Here is an 11,909-nt window from a genome sequence, read left to right as displayed (position 1 = left end):
CTGTTGGTACTGTGCTGTAACTCCCCTGTCACTGTCAGACAGACAGCTCCTCTGCAGCTGTGTAAGCACTGCTCTGGTCAGCAGGTCACCAATGCAAAGTTTCAACATCCCAAAAGGCTTACTCATTGAATAAAAGTGTGAGACATCTCAAGTGCCTTGGCATTGCATAATAGAAGGAATCAGATAAATAGATAAGTAGAACAAAAATTCTGCCCAAAAGACATCAACAAGGACCAAGAGATACAGATCAATAAATACCACTATTTATTTTATATTAACGGGTCTTTTAACTGAATGGCTAATACTTATTGGGTATTTATGCTTTGTTTGCATCTCAGGGATGGGGGTGGAGTTGAGTGAATCATTATGCGTGTGACAACAGAGAGAAACTTAATGAGCTACAATGTGGCATAGATGTAATTAACCTTATCCTCTTCCTCTGCACTCAATGTGAATAGAAATTAGATAGGTGATTAAGAGCATACAATGGTTGTGGATAGTATTTTTATGACAACATACTTAGCTTATGACCAAGCAATCAACCTCAAACCCAAAGTCAATTTCAGACTATTCAACTAGATGTGTGTTGATCATTAGGAAGGATGTAGCATCAAACATAAATGTGGCTGACAATCTCCCTCGTCAGAGCAGCAAAGATGGCCTATTGCAACAGAAGATGCAGCCTGTGGTATTGGCAGGGGAAAGCTTAATTTACCTGGCCATCTGTAACACTGCGACAGCAGATGGTAATGCAAATGGGAAAAATATACTGTATCTTATGGATGGAATACATCCTTATTATATTTTTACCTTTATTTAACTAGGCAAGTCAGTTAAGAACAAATTCTTATTTACAATGACGGCCTACTTGTAAAGCCCCCCCCCCCCCACCCCCACCCCCTCTCCCAGCCGGTTGAGATACAGCCCGGGATCAAACCCGGGTCTGTTGAGACGCCTCTAGCACTGCGATGCAGTGCCTTAAACAGCTGTGCCACACTATGTATTCTCATAAAAACTTTATGGAAAGGTGCTGTTGTCTGAAGTTCGTTTATGGAGGAGAATTACAAACCAAAACCAGTAGACACACTCAAAAACTACAAAGACACCTATCAGGTAGAGAGAACTGATGACAGTGACAGGGAGATGTGGTATCTATCTGCACTCCCACTCTCTCAGCACAGGAGGGGGCAACAGGGCTGTAAATACTTGGAGGGATGAAAGCTGACTAAAATCTCAATAGCTATCAAAATGTTCCAAAAGGGTTCTTTGGCTGTCCCCATAGATGAACCTTTTTTGGTTGCAGGTAGAACCCTTTTGGGTTCCATTTAAAAGTGTTCTACATGGAACCGAAAAGGGATTCTTCAAAGGGTTCTGCTAGGGGACAGCCAAAGAACCCTTTGGTTCTAGAAAGCACCTTTTTTTCTAAGAATGCACTGTGTCAGTCACTGGACTGTCCCAGGCTCTAGCCTGACTGAAACAATCAGGCCACATCAGACATCATGTGCCATGTCACTTGAATTCTTGTCATCTTGTTGCTTCCCCTCTGATGCCCGTCTGTTATCGTGTTGTTCACATTCTCCTGGACTGATGATGGCACTTCATATCCCTGCTCGCCTTGCCTCTCTTGTTTGGACAGCTTAGAAACACAGGGACATGTGAAGAGGAGACACAGTGGGAAAATTGGATACAGAGTAGGGATTGAACCCTCTGGTCTCAGTGGTTGTTATATAAATGATGTGCTAAGAGCTGGCAGTGTTGCCACTTGCCAACAGGCACTGCAGAGGGAAGCTTTTTCTGTGAGCTATAACATATTATTGTCCCTTGGCTTCCTCCTCTAGGTCTCCAGCCTTTAGGATGAAAATGAACCCCCTGATAAAAGCCCTTACCCCGCTTCTCTTCCTGGGCTGCTTGTATCAGCTAGCAGCAGGTCAATAAAAATAACCCTTCTTTATTCCAGAAATACTCTACCGATATCTACCTCTCTGCCATGAAGACTATCCCCTTTCATCACTAAGATAATGTTTATCCAGCACAGTGAGTACCAGTGCTTGGTGTATAATTAATTGACCCTATTACAGATGGGTATGTGTCATGTCTGAGGTGTGTGTATATAGAGTGTGAAACAGGAAACATTTCAATAAAATAGACCAGAAGAATAAAAGCCATGGAGGAAAGCCAAAACGAGTCACCCAACCTAATTTCACACGCGGTGTCAGTCAGTCAGATGACATAAATTACATACATACAGAAATATCTACTGTAAGTACATTACAAAGATGTATTGTAATCATGTCTGGTGTTTTTATAATGGTACCATAACTAATCCTATTGTTCTCATCTTGGATGTGCTGTAGGGGCCCGATTCCAACTTAGAAAATGTTGTTGGTATTCAGACTTACCTTATGGAGGTGCATAGTGGCATAGCCATGGGAAGATGTTTGGGGGTGGGGGTGCTGCGATTTCTTCTAAGAGGGGATTCAGAATTGTGTTAGCTTTTTCAGCTACATCAGTCTGCTAATACAGGACTAGTAAAGGCCCGGTGACTTTAAATATACAGTGGGGAGAATAAGTATTTGATACACTGCCGATTTTGCAGGTTTCCCTGCTTACAAAGTATGTAGAGGTCTGTCATTTTTATCATAGGTACACTTCAACTGTGAGAGAAGGAATCTAAAACAAAAATCCAGAAAATCACATTGTATGATTTTTAAGTAATTAATTTGCATTTTATTGCATGACATATGTATTTGATCACCTACCAACCAGTAAGAATTCCGGTTCTCACAGACCTGTTAGTTTTTCTTTAAGAAGCCCTCCTGTTCTTCACTCATTACCTATATTAAATGCACCTGTTTGAACTCGTTACATGTATAAAAGACACCTGTCCACACACTCAGTCAAACAGACTCCATCCTCTCCACAATGGACAAGACCAGAGAGCTGTGTAAGGACATCATGGATAAAATTGTAGACCTGCACAAGGCTGGGATGGGTTACAGGACAATAGGCAAGCAGCTTGGTGAGAAGGCAACAACTGTTGGCACAATTATTAGAAAATGGAAGAAGTTCAAGATGATGGTCAATCACCCTCGGTCTGGGGCTGCATGCTAGATCTCACCTTGTGGGGCATCAATGATCATGAGGAAGGTGAGGGATCAGCCCAGAACTACACGGCAGGACCTGGTCAATGACCTGAAGAGAGCTGGGACCACAGTCTCAAAGAAAACCATTAGTAACACACTACGCTGTCATGGATTAAAATCCTGCAGCGCACGCAAGGTCCCCCTGCTCAAGCCAGCGCATGTCCAGGCCCGTCTGAAGTTTGCCAATGACCATCTGGATGATCCAGAGGAGGAATGGGAGAAGGTCATGTGGTCTGATGAGACAAAAATAGAGCTTTTTGGTCTAAACTCCACTCGCCGTGTTTGGAGGAAGAAGAAGGATGAGTACAACCCCAAGAACACCATCCCAACCGTGAAGCATGGAGGTGGAAACATCATTCTTTGGGGATGCTTTTCTGTAAAGGGGACAGGACGAATGCACCATATTGAGGGGAGGATGGATGGGGCCATGTATCGTGAGATCTTGGCCAACAACCTCCTTCCCTCAGTAAGAGCATTGAAGATGGGTCGTGGCTGGGTCTTCCAGCATGACAATGACCCGAAACTCACAGCCAGGGCAACTAAGGAGTGGCTCCCTAAGAAGCATCTCAAGGTCCTGGAGTGGCCTAGCCAGTCTCCAGACCTGAACCCAATAGAAAATATTTGGAGGGAGCTGAAAGTCTGTATTGCCCAGTGACAGCCCCGAAACCTGAAGGATCTGGAGAAGGTCTGTATGGTGGAGTGGGCCAAAATCCCTGCTGCAGTGTGTGCAAACCTGGTCAAGAACTACAGGAAACGTATGATCTCTGTAATTGCAAACAAAGGTTTCTGTACCAAATATTAAGTTATGCTTTTCTGAAGTATCAAATACTTATGTCATACAATAAAATGCAAATGAATTACTAAAAAATCATACAATGTGATTTTCTGGATTTTTGTTTTAGATTCCGTCTCTCACAGTTGAAGTGAACCTATGATAAAAAATGACAGACCTCTACATGCTTTGTAAGTAGGAAAACCTGCAAAATCGTCAATGTATCAAATACTTGTTCTCCCCACTGTATATCATTATTATTTGTATTAATATTTGTGTTTAATTTAGATTTTCTCATGGCCATGGTAATGAGCTTTGCAGGCTTGGTTCCCTTGCAGATGCTGAATACATTTAATTTAACTGCTGAAAACCCTCTGAAAAGCCTCCCACTATGAAAGAAAGCCATGTAAATGCATGCATGTTCGTCTCAGTTTCAGCACCAACTGGTGGCCTTACCTCATTCTAAAACTCTCAGCTACCATGATACATGCTCCTTCTCCTAGTCACTTCTATAGGCTACAATAACTACATGAAAGAGCAAATAGACCAGTATTTTGTCTAGAACATAGACACCTTGTTTTGTCTGGGAACAGCACCATGTGTATTTCCCCATTTGTTTTATTACAGTTTATCCTAAACACACTTAAATGTGCATCAGATTAGACAACAGCTGCACAGCAACTGCACCTTGGAAAGATGGTTATTTGCTGGGTTATCTACAACCTAATTTTGGACAAAATGACCTGCTATCTACAACCTAATTTTGGACAAAATTACCTTGAGGGATTCCTGGAATGGAATGATGCAAAATAGAAGCTATAAATGGAAGAAAACAAACACGAAAGTGACAGTTATTAATACATGTATGTGTGTATTACTGATGTTAGTTCCCGATAGTGGCTAATATTTAACATGATACAAATTGTAAAATAAAATAGAAATGGTATTAAATGAAAACATTCTAAAGCATATACATGAACTCTGCAGGTCCAGCCCTGCAGAAGCCTATAGCTTGGCTCTCCACATTTCATCTACGCAAATTATGAGGGCACACAATTACAATTCAGAATAACGGCACAGCTATTTCTAGCCTACATCACTGTGGAAAAGGGACAACAATACATTTCATGTTGATATGATTTTCAGTTTGCTTTCATATGACTGGTTTCCCATTCGTCTCCAGGGTTCAGTGCCGGCCCTCCCATTAGGCAAGATTAGGCCACCGCCTATGGCGGCACTTGAATTTGGGGAGGCATTTTGACAATTGGCTGCCGCACTTCGGCGCCCCAGATAGGCTACAACACCGCCCGCGGCACCCCATCCACCAGCTCATAGCGTTGCTGCAGTTCCTGTCTCGACCCCATTCCCACTTCTCCCGAAAATCACTCCCACTATCCTTGGTCGCTGTGGTGATGGTGATGTGTGTGTTTGTATGGGATTATCTAATTGTGAGACATTAATAAAAATGAAATTGCCAATTAAATTATTATGTTTATGTTTGTGTGTGTGACGAAGTCGATTAGTGATTAAGGCAGTAGCCTAACCTAGCCTGTTAACGTTAGCTAGCTACTAACGTTACTAGTGGATAACATTTTAGCTAAAAGTAATCTATAGAGATTTGAAACAAAGCGAGTAAAAAACAACGAGAAAAGAGGCACAAATAAATTCGCTGGTGAAATTTATCAGCGTGCAGCAATGTCCATCAACCGGTGTGGAGAATGACAAGCCAACGAAGACAGGCCATTCATTCGCCGAGAACGACAAGCACCCGTTCGCTGATTCCAGCACCAGGCCTAGCGAACACCTCCAAACAATGCCAACGAAGACCCAACTACTTGGACCCAGACTCAAATCGTCGCTCCCCGTCCCGGATAACAGTGGTGGTACTGCTAAATCCGACTCCCAGACAAAACACATAAAATATCCCATTGAGTGACCAAAATATGGGAATGGATCTTTACGGGATATGTTCGTGCAGGCTGGGCCACATCATGATAAGGAGGGGAATTTCCCAAGAGATGAGGGGCAACGAAAGTTTTCGGTGGCCCGATGGTGAACGGGGAGAAAGAGGAGAGACAAAGGCTTGTCTATTCCAAGCAAAACGATGCAGCCTTCTGTTTTTTCACACGAATGCAAATCTGCGCTGGTCAGAGATGGAACCAGGGACTGGAAGAATCTATGCCACCTCAGCTCGAATGAGAAGTCGCATGACCACCTAGATAGTTTCCAGAGGTGGAAGAAGCTGGAGATCAGGCTGATGTTCAAGCAAACTCGGATGATTTGATTTCTGGAACATGGACAGCTACGGAGAGAAAACATCGCTGACTGCAATACAGCACCGCAGCAGAGGAAAGAGGCCACTCTAGGTGGAGACTAAATAAATACATTGTTGAAAGTGATGTTGGACAATCAAATCTGATTAGAAAAATAAATGAAATTCATTAAGGCTGGGTCAATGACATAAAGCTTATTTTACACTGCTCCAGTGAAACGAGGCCCGCCATGCATTTATGAAATCAGTTGTTTCCAAAGATCAAATGATCTTACTCGGTTTTACAGTTCTACAGAAATATTAAAATGTATGTTAAATATGTTATATAAAAGTGTTATTTTTATTGTAATTGTAACAAAAATGGGCTCGTGCCATGTGTGATAACAGGTGGGATATTATTAATAAGAAACTCGTTTTCCTACTATAGGTAGTAGGTTGCATAGTGATAGCGACATGGTAACTCTCCGATGCAGGGGTTAAATATAATTGGAGTTTATTTCTACATCTTCCAATAAATAAGTGGTAAGCCTACCTGTTTGACAGACACAATTATCCTATCCATATATGTCGATATAGCCAAATACACCAATACTGTCGCATGCACTGATTAAATACCTCTGTGTCTGGGAAGGGCTTGGTGTGTTTGACTAAAACCAGGGCTCTAATTTCAGTGATTTAACACATACACAAAGGGAAAAAATATATATTGTTTGCTTTATATTTTGAAATAAATACATAAAACATATCCAGATTATATCAAGCGCTCTATAACAATGCTTAACTCTGTGATGCTTTATGGTAGAAACAAGCTCTAAAATGCCGGCGAAAGACGTGACGGATGCATATGGGGATATATTGATTCCTCACTATGACAATCAGAAGCTAAACTGCAGCCTGTAATATTCGAGGAGATAAAAAAAAAGTACTTTGCTATTCTGGCCCTATTAATTGGGCTTTTCTCTTCATGAAAAGAGAAGATGTTTGTTTAAACTCAGGCAGCTTTTATGGAAGCACTTCTGTTGTTGGGTTATACAACGGACGAGTAGCCAGCAGTTTTTTGCAGATTATTGTCTCTTCTAGAGCGACTGAATGTCCAGGACCGCCCTGCCAGGGATCATAAGGAAAAATGATCTAAAACAATTGCTATGTGTATTTACAGTCCCCTTCTCCAAACGGATTACTAATTTACCTAGCTGTTATCAATAGCTCCTATCAATTTATAAATTGAAGAATGCTGTTATTTCTATCTGGGGAAAAAATCATTTTCCACTTAGAGCCGGCAGGTTCACTCGACCTTATTCATGGTTTCCTTGTGTGAGAATGTGGTGGAATTATGAGGGAATTAATTCAAGGTCAAGGTCAATACAGCATATCTGTAGACACCTCCGCCACACATCAATTCATTACTTAGATCTCCACACTAACGAATAGCGGGTGAATATGATTATATTGGCATGCTTAAATTCAAGGTCAGAGTACAGATAGAGAGAAAAGTGCATAAAAGGGAATTATGTTCCATTTACACATGCGGTCAGAATTGGGGCAGGTGATGTGGGGCACGGAGACGTGGACGTGGGGTGGATATACACCAATCTGGAGGGTACAGAAAGGGGGGCTCAGGGGGAGGAGGAGCTGCAGTGGTACCAGGCAGGGCTGCAGTTTAGTCTCAGTAAAGGAAGGGAACATGCTCAACTCTAAATCTTATTATGTTAACATGTATAAGGGTACTTGGAACCAGAAATCTGCTGTGGGATTATTTAAGTTACTTTTGGAAGAAAGAGGTAGGGTTTCAGATGTTTTCGGAAGATGGGCAGGGACTCTGCTGTCCTAGCTTCAGGGGGAAGCTGGTTCCACCATTGGGGTGCCAAGACAGAGAAGAGCTTGGACTGGGCTGAGCGAGAATTGCCCTCCTGTAGGGGTGGGAGGGCGAAGAGACCAGGGGTGGCTGAAGAGAGTACTCGAGTTGGAGTGTAGGGTAGCCTGAAAGTAGTGAGGGACAGTTCATCTTGCTAATCCATAGACAAGCACCATGGTCTTGTATTGGATGCGAGCTTTGTCTGGAAGTGAATTGTGTGGAGGAGCGGTTTGACATGGGAGAACTTGGGAAGGTTGAACATCAGGTGGGCTGCAGCGTTCTGGATAAGTGCAGGGGTTTGATGGCACAAGCGGGGAGCCCAGCCGACAGTGATTTTCAGTAGTCCAGATGGGAGATGACAAGTGCCTGGATTAAGACCTGCGCCACTTCCTGTGTGAGGTAGGATCGTACTCTACGGATGTTGTAGAGCATTAATCTGCAGGAGTGAGTCACTGCTTTGACATTTGCAGAGAATGAAAGGCTGTTCTCCAGGGTCACACCAAGGTTCGTGGCACTCTGGGACGGGGACACCGTGGAGTTGTCAACCGTGATGAAGAGGTCATGGAATGGGCATGCTTTCCCCATGAGGAAGAGCAACTCCTTCTTGTTGAGGTTGAGCTTGAGGTGGTGGGCCGACTTATCTGCCAGGCACGCAGAGATGCATGTGTCCACCTGGGTGTCAGAAGAGGGGAAGGAGAAAAGTAGTTTAGTGTCATCAGCATAGCAATGATAGGAGGGAGAGACCATGTGAGGACATGACGGAGTCAAGTGACTTGTTGTGTAAAGAGAAGAGGGGAGGGCCTAGAACCGAGCCCCAAGGGACACCAGTAGTGCGATTACATGGTGCGTGAATTTGATGGTTCACGGTGTCGAAGGCAGCGGATAGATCGAGGAGGATGAGAACAGAGGAGAGAGAGTCAGCTTTGGTAGTGCGGAGAGTCTCCATGATACAGAGAAGAGCAGTCTCGGTTGAGTGACCCGTCTTGAAGCCTGGTTAGGACTGGTTAGGGTCAAGAAGATCATTCTGAGAGAGACAGTGAGAGAGTTGGTCAGAGACAGCATGGTCAAGTGTTTTGGAAAGAAAAGAAAGAGGGGATACCGGTTTGTAGTTTTCAGAGGGGCCGTGTTGTTGTTTTTTAGGATGTGAGGGACTGGCCACCTTGAAGTCAGAGGGGACGCAGACAGTGGTCAGGGATGAGTTGATGAAGGAAGTGAGGAATGGGACAAGGTCTCCAGAGATGGTCTAGAGAAGGGAGGAGAGGATGGGACCGAGCGGGCAGGTTGTCGGGCGGCCGGACCATACTAGTCTCAGGATTTAATCTGGAGAAAAAGGGGAGAAGAGGTCAAGGCGTATGGTAGTTCTGTGTGAGGGGGACCAGTGGATGACACAGCAGTCATTTCTACATGAAGAATATTGTAGAGATAAGATAATTCTTAATGGATTTGCAATAGAATTCAGAGCATGATAAATGTGTGTATGCCTTAGCATACACTCAATTACATTGGAGAGCCCTATCGATCCCTATCATAGAATATTTGTCTCTTCCTGATCTCTCTATTCCTCTCCTCCTACTCTTCCTCCTCTTCCTCTCCTTCTGCTGTCCCCCCAAATCTGTCAGGGACAGACAATGTGACAGTGGAGGAGTTTAGTGACATGGTGCTGTCCTGTCCCGTCTATGCCAACCCCCCTGTGACGGTGTCGTGGCTGCTGGACAGGGAGGCCCTAGACCTGGTCAGCGGTGGTTACACCCTGTACCAGGATGGCAGAGAGGCCAAGGTCACCATCACCAAGGCCCTAAGGGACCTCCACCCAGGACTCCTCAGCTGTATGGCAACATCCATCGAGTATGGAGACACCACCAAGTTCTTCCAGCTCACTGTGGAAGGTTAGAGCTGTTATGGAGAGGTCAGAGAGAACCTGATGGTGCTATTACACTGTGGCAAACATACAGTTCAAGCAGTGGTGGGCCGTCAGGGCCAGCAAGGCCTTCTCTGATGGCCTAAACATCATCAGAATATACTTTTAAAATATATATATTTTCCCACAAATATGTATTAAATTATTCCCCAGAGTAAGAGTTATACTCTTCATTTCATAGCTTTCCTCTTGGTTGCACTGCTTCCAGCCCCAGGTTGAGATTTGGAGGGCTGGTCTTTATGTTAGATCTTTTATCCAATCATATTCAGCCATCATGTGTTGCCAGGGGTCTAAAATCTGCCCTCAGGCCTTCAGAATCAACAGTGCGGGCGCTTGTAGCTTAAAGTGAATGGAAATTAAAATTTTGTGTCAACCAATCAGCTTTAGAGTTGGCTATTGTACGCCTGCTGGCTGTCTCCAGTGTTACACAGGAGCCAGCTAGCAGGCGTAGTGCGTGCACGTCTTTTGATTGGATTACCAATATTGAGAGGCAGGTCCTATATGGGCAGGTCTATGCAGAATCTCAGAACTAGGAAACTGAATTTGATAAACAAATTAATTTGCGAACTACTAAGCTGTTTTTTCAACCCACAATGGCGGAAGTAGAAGATATCGATTTGGTCGAGGATATAATTATAACGCCATTCTCAAGACAAACTTTTCAAAAAAAGTTAGACATTGTCAGGAGAGGTCGACGCCGATGCTACAAAGCCTGTCACAGGCGGGAAAGGGGTTCGTTCGCCACTTTCAAAGTTCCAACTACGAGCGCTATAAATGGCTCACAGGCTCCGAGAAGCACTGCAAACTGTACTGCTGGGAATGCCTATTATTTGCAAGTGATCGATTTGGTGTTTGGAGCCACACTGGCTTTGGAAACCTGAGTTGTCTAACCAAGGCAGCAACGAGACACCAAAGTACGGCTGGGCACTTACAAGCAATGGTGCTTTTGAAAACTTTTGGGGACACCCGAGTGGATCTACAGCTCAACGAACAAGCGTGCAGGGCAACGAAGCTGCACAATGAAAAGGTATTGTACTCTTCCCCTGCAATTCTCTGAATAAAAATGTCAATTTCAAGGTTACGCAACGCCTGGTTATACTGCGTTTCTGTCTAAATGTATAGTGTCTAGAGCCATGGCACCATAATGATGGTAATAAGAGGTGGATTAATTCAGGTGGGACTGTGTAGGACTTCACTGAAGGCCCAGGCCCCAGGCCCACGGCACGCTACTGCTGATCTCATATGTATATACTGTACTCGATACCATCTACTGCATCTTGACTATGCTGTTCTGTACCATCACTCATTCATATCTTTATGTAAATATTCTTTATCCCTTTACACTTGTGTGTGTGTGTGTATAAGGTAGTAGTTTTGGAATTGTTAGGTTAGACTACTCTGTAGTTATTACTGCATTGTCGGAACTAGAAGCACAAGCATTTCGCTACACTCGCATGAACATCTGCTAACTATGTGTATGTGTCACACCCTGACCATAGTTTGCTTTGTATGTTTCTATGTTTTAGTTGGTCAGGGTGTGAGCTGAGTGGGCATTCTATGTTACATGTCTAGTTTGTCTAGTTCTATGTTTGGCCTGATATGGTTCTCAATCAGAGGCAGGTGTTCATCATTGTCTCTGATTGGGAACCATATTTAGGTAGCCTGTTTGGTGTTGGGGTTTGTGGGTGAATGTCCTTGTTCTGTCTCTGTGTTACTTTGCACCAGTATTAGGCTGTTTTGGTTTTCGTGTTACGTTTATTGTTTTTGTATTTGATTCGTGTTTACTTTGTTTTCATTAAACATGGATCGCAATAGCCACGCCGCATTTTGGTATGACTCTCCTTCACCTAAGGAAAACTGTGACAGTATGTGACAAATAAATTTGATTTGATTTGTTATTGCCTGTATTTGGACCAGGGACTGTAGTGACACCTCATGCACTGAGATGT

This window comes from Oncorhynchus kisutch, linkage group LG15 (assembly GCF_002021735.2).
Source record: "Oncorhynchus kisutch isolate 150728-3 linkage group LG15, Okis_V2, whole genome shotgun sequence".
NCBI classification, from domain to species: Eukaryota; Metazoa; Chordata; class Actinopteri; order Salmoniformes; family Salmonidae; genus Oncorhynchus; species Oncorhynchus kisutch.
The sequence above is the reverse complement of the archived record's forward strand: the minus strand, read 5'-3'. Positions refer to the sequence as shown.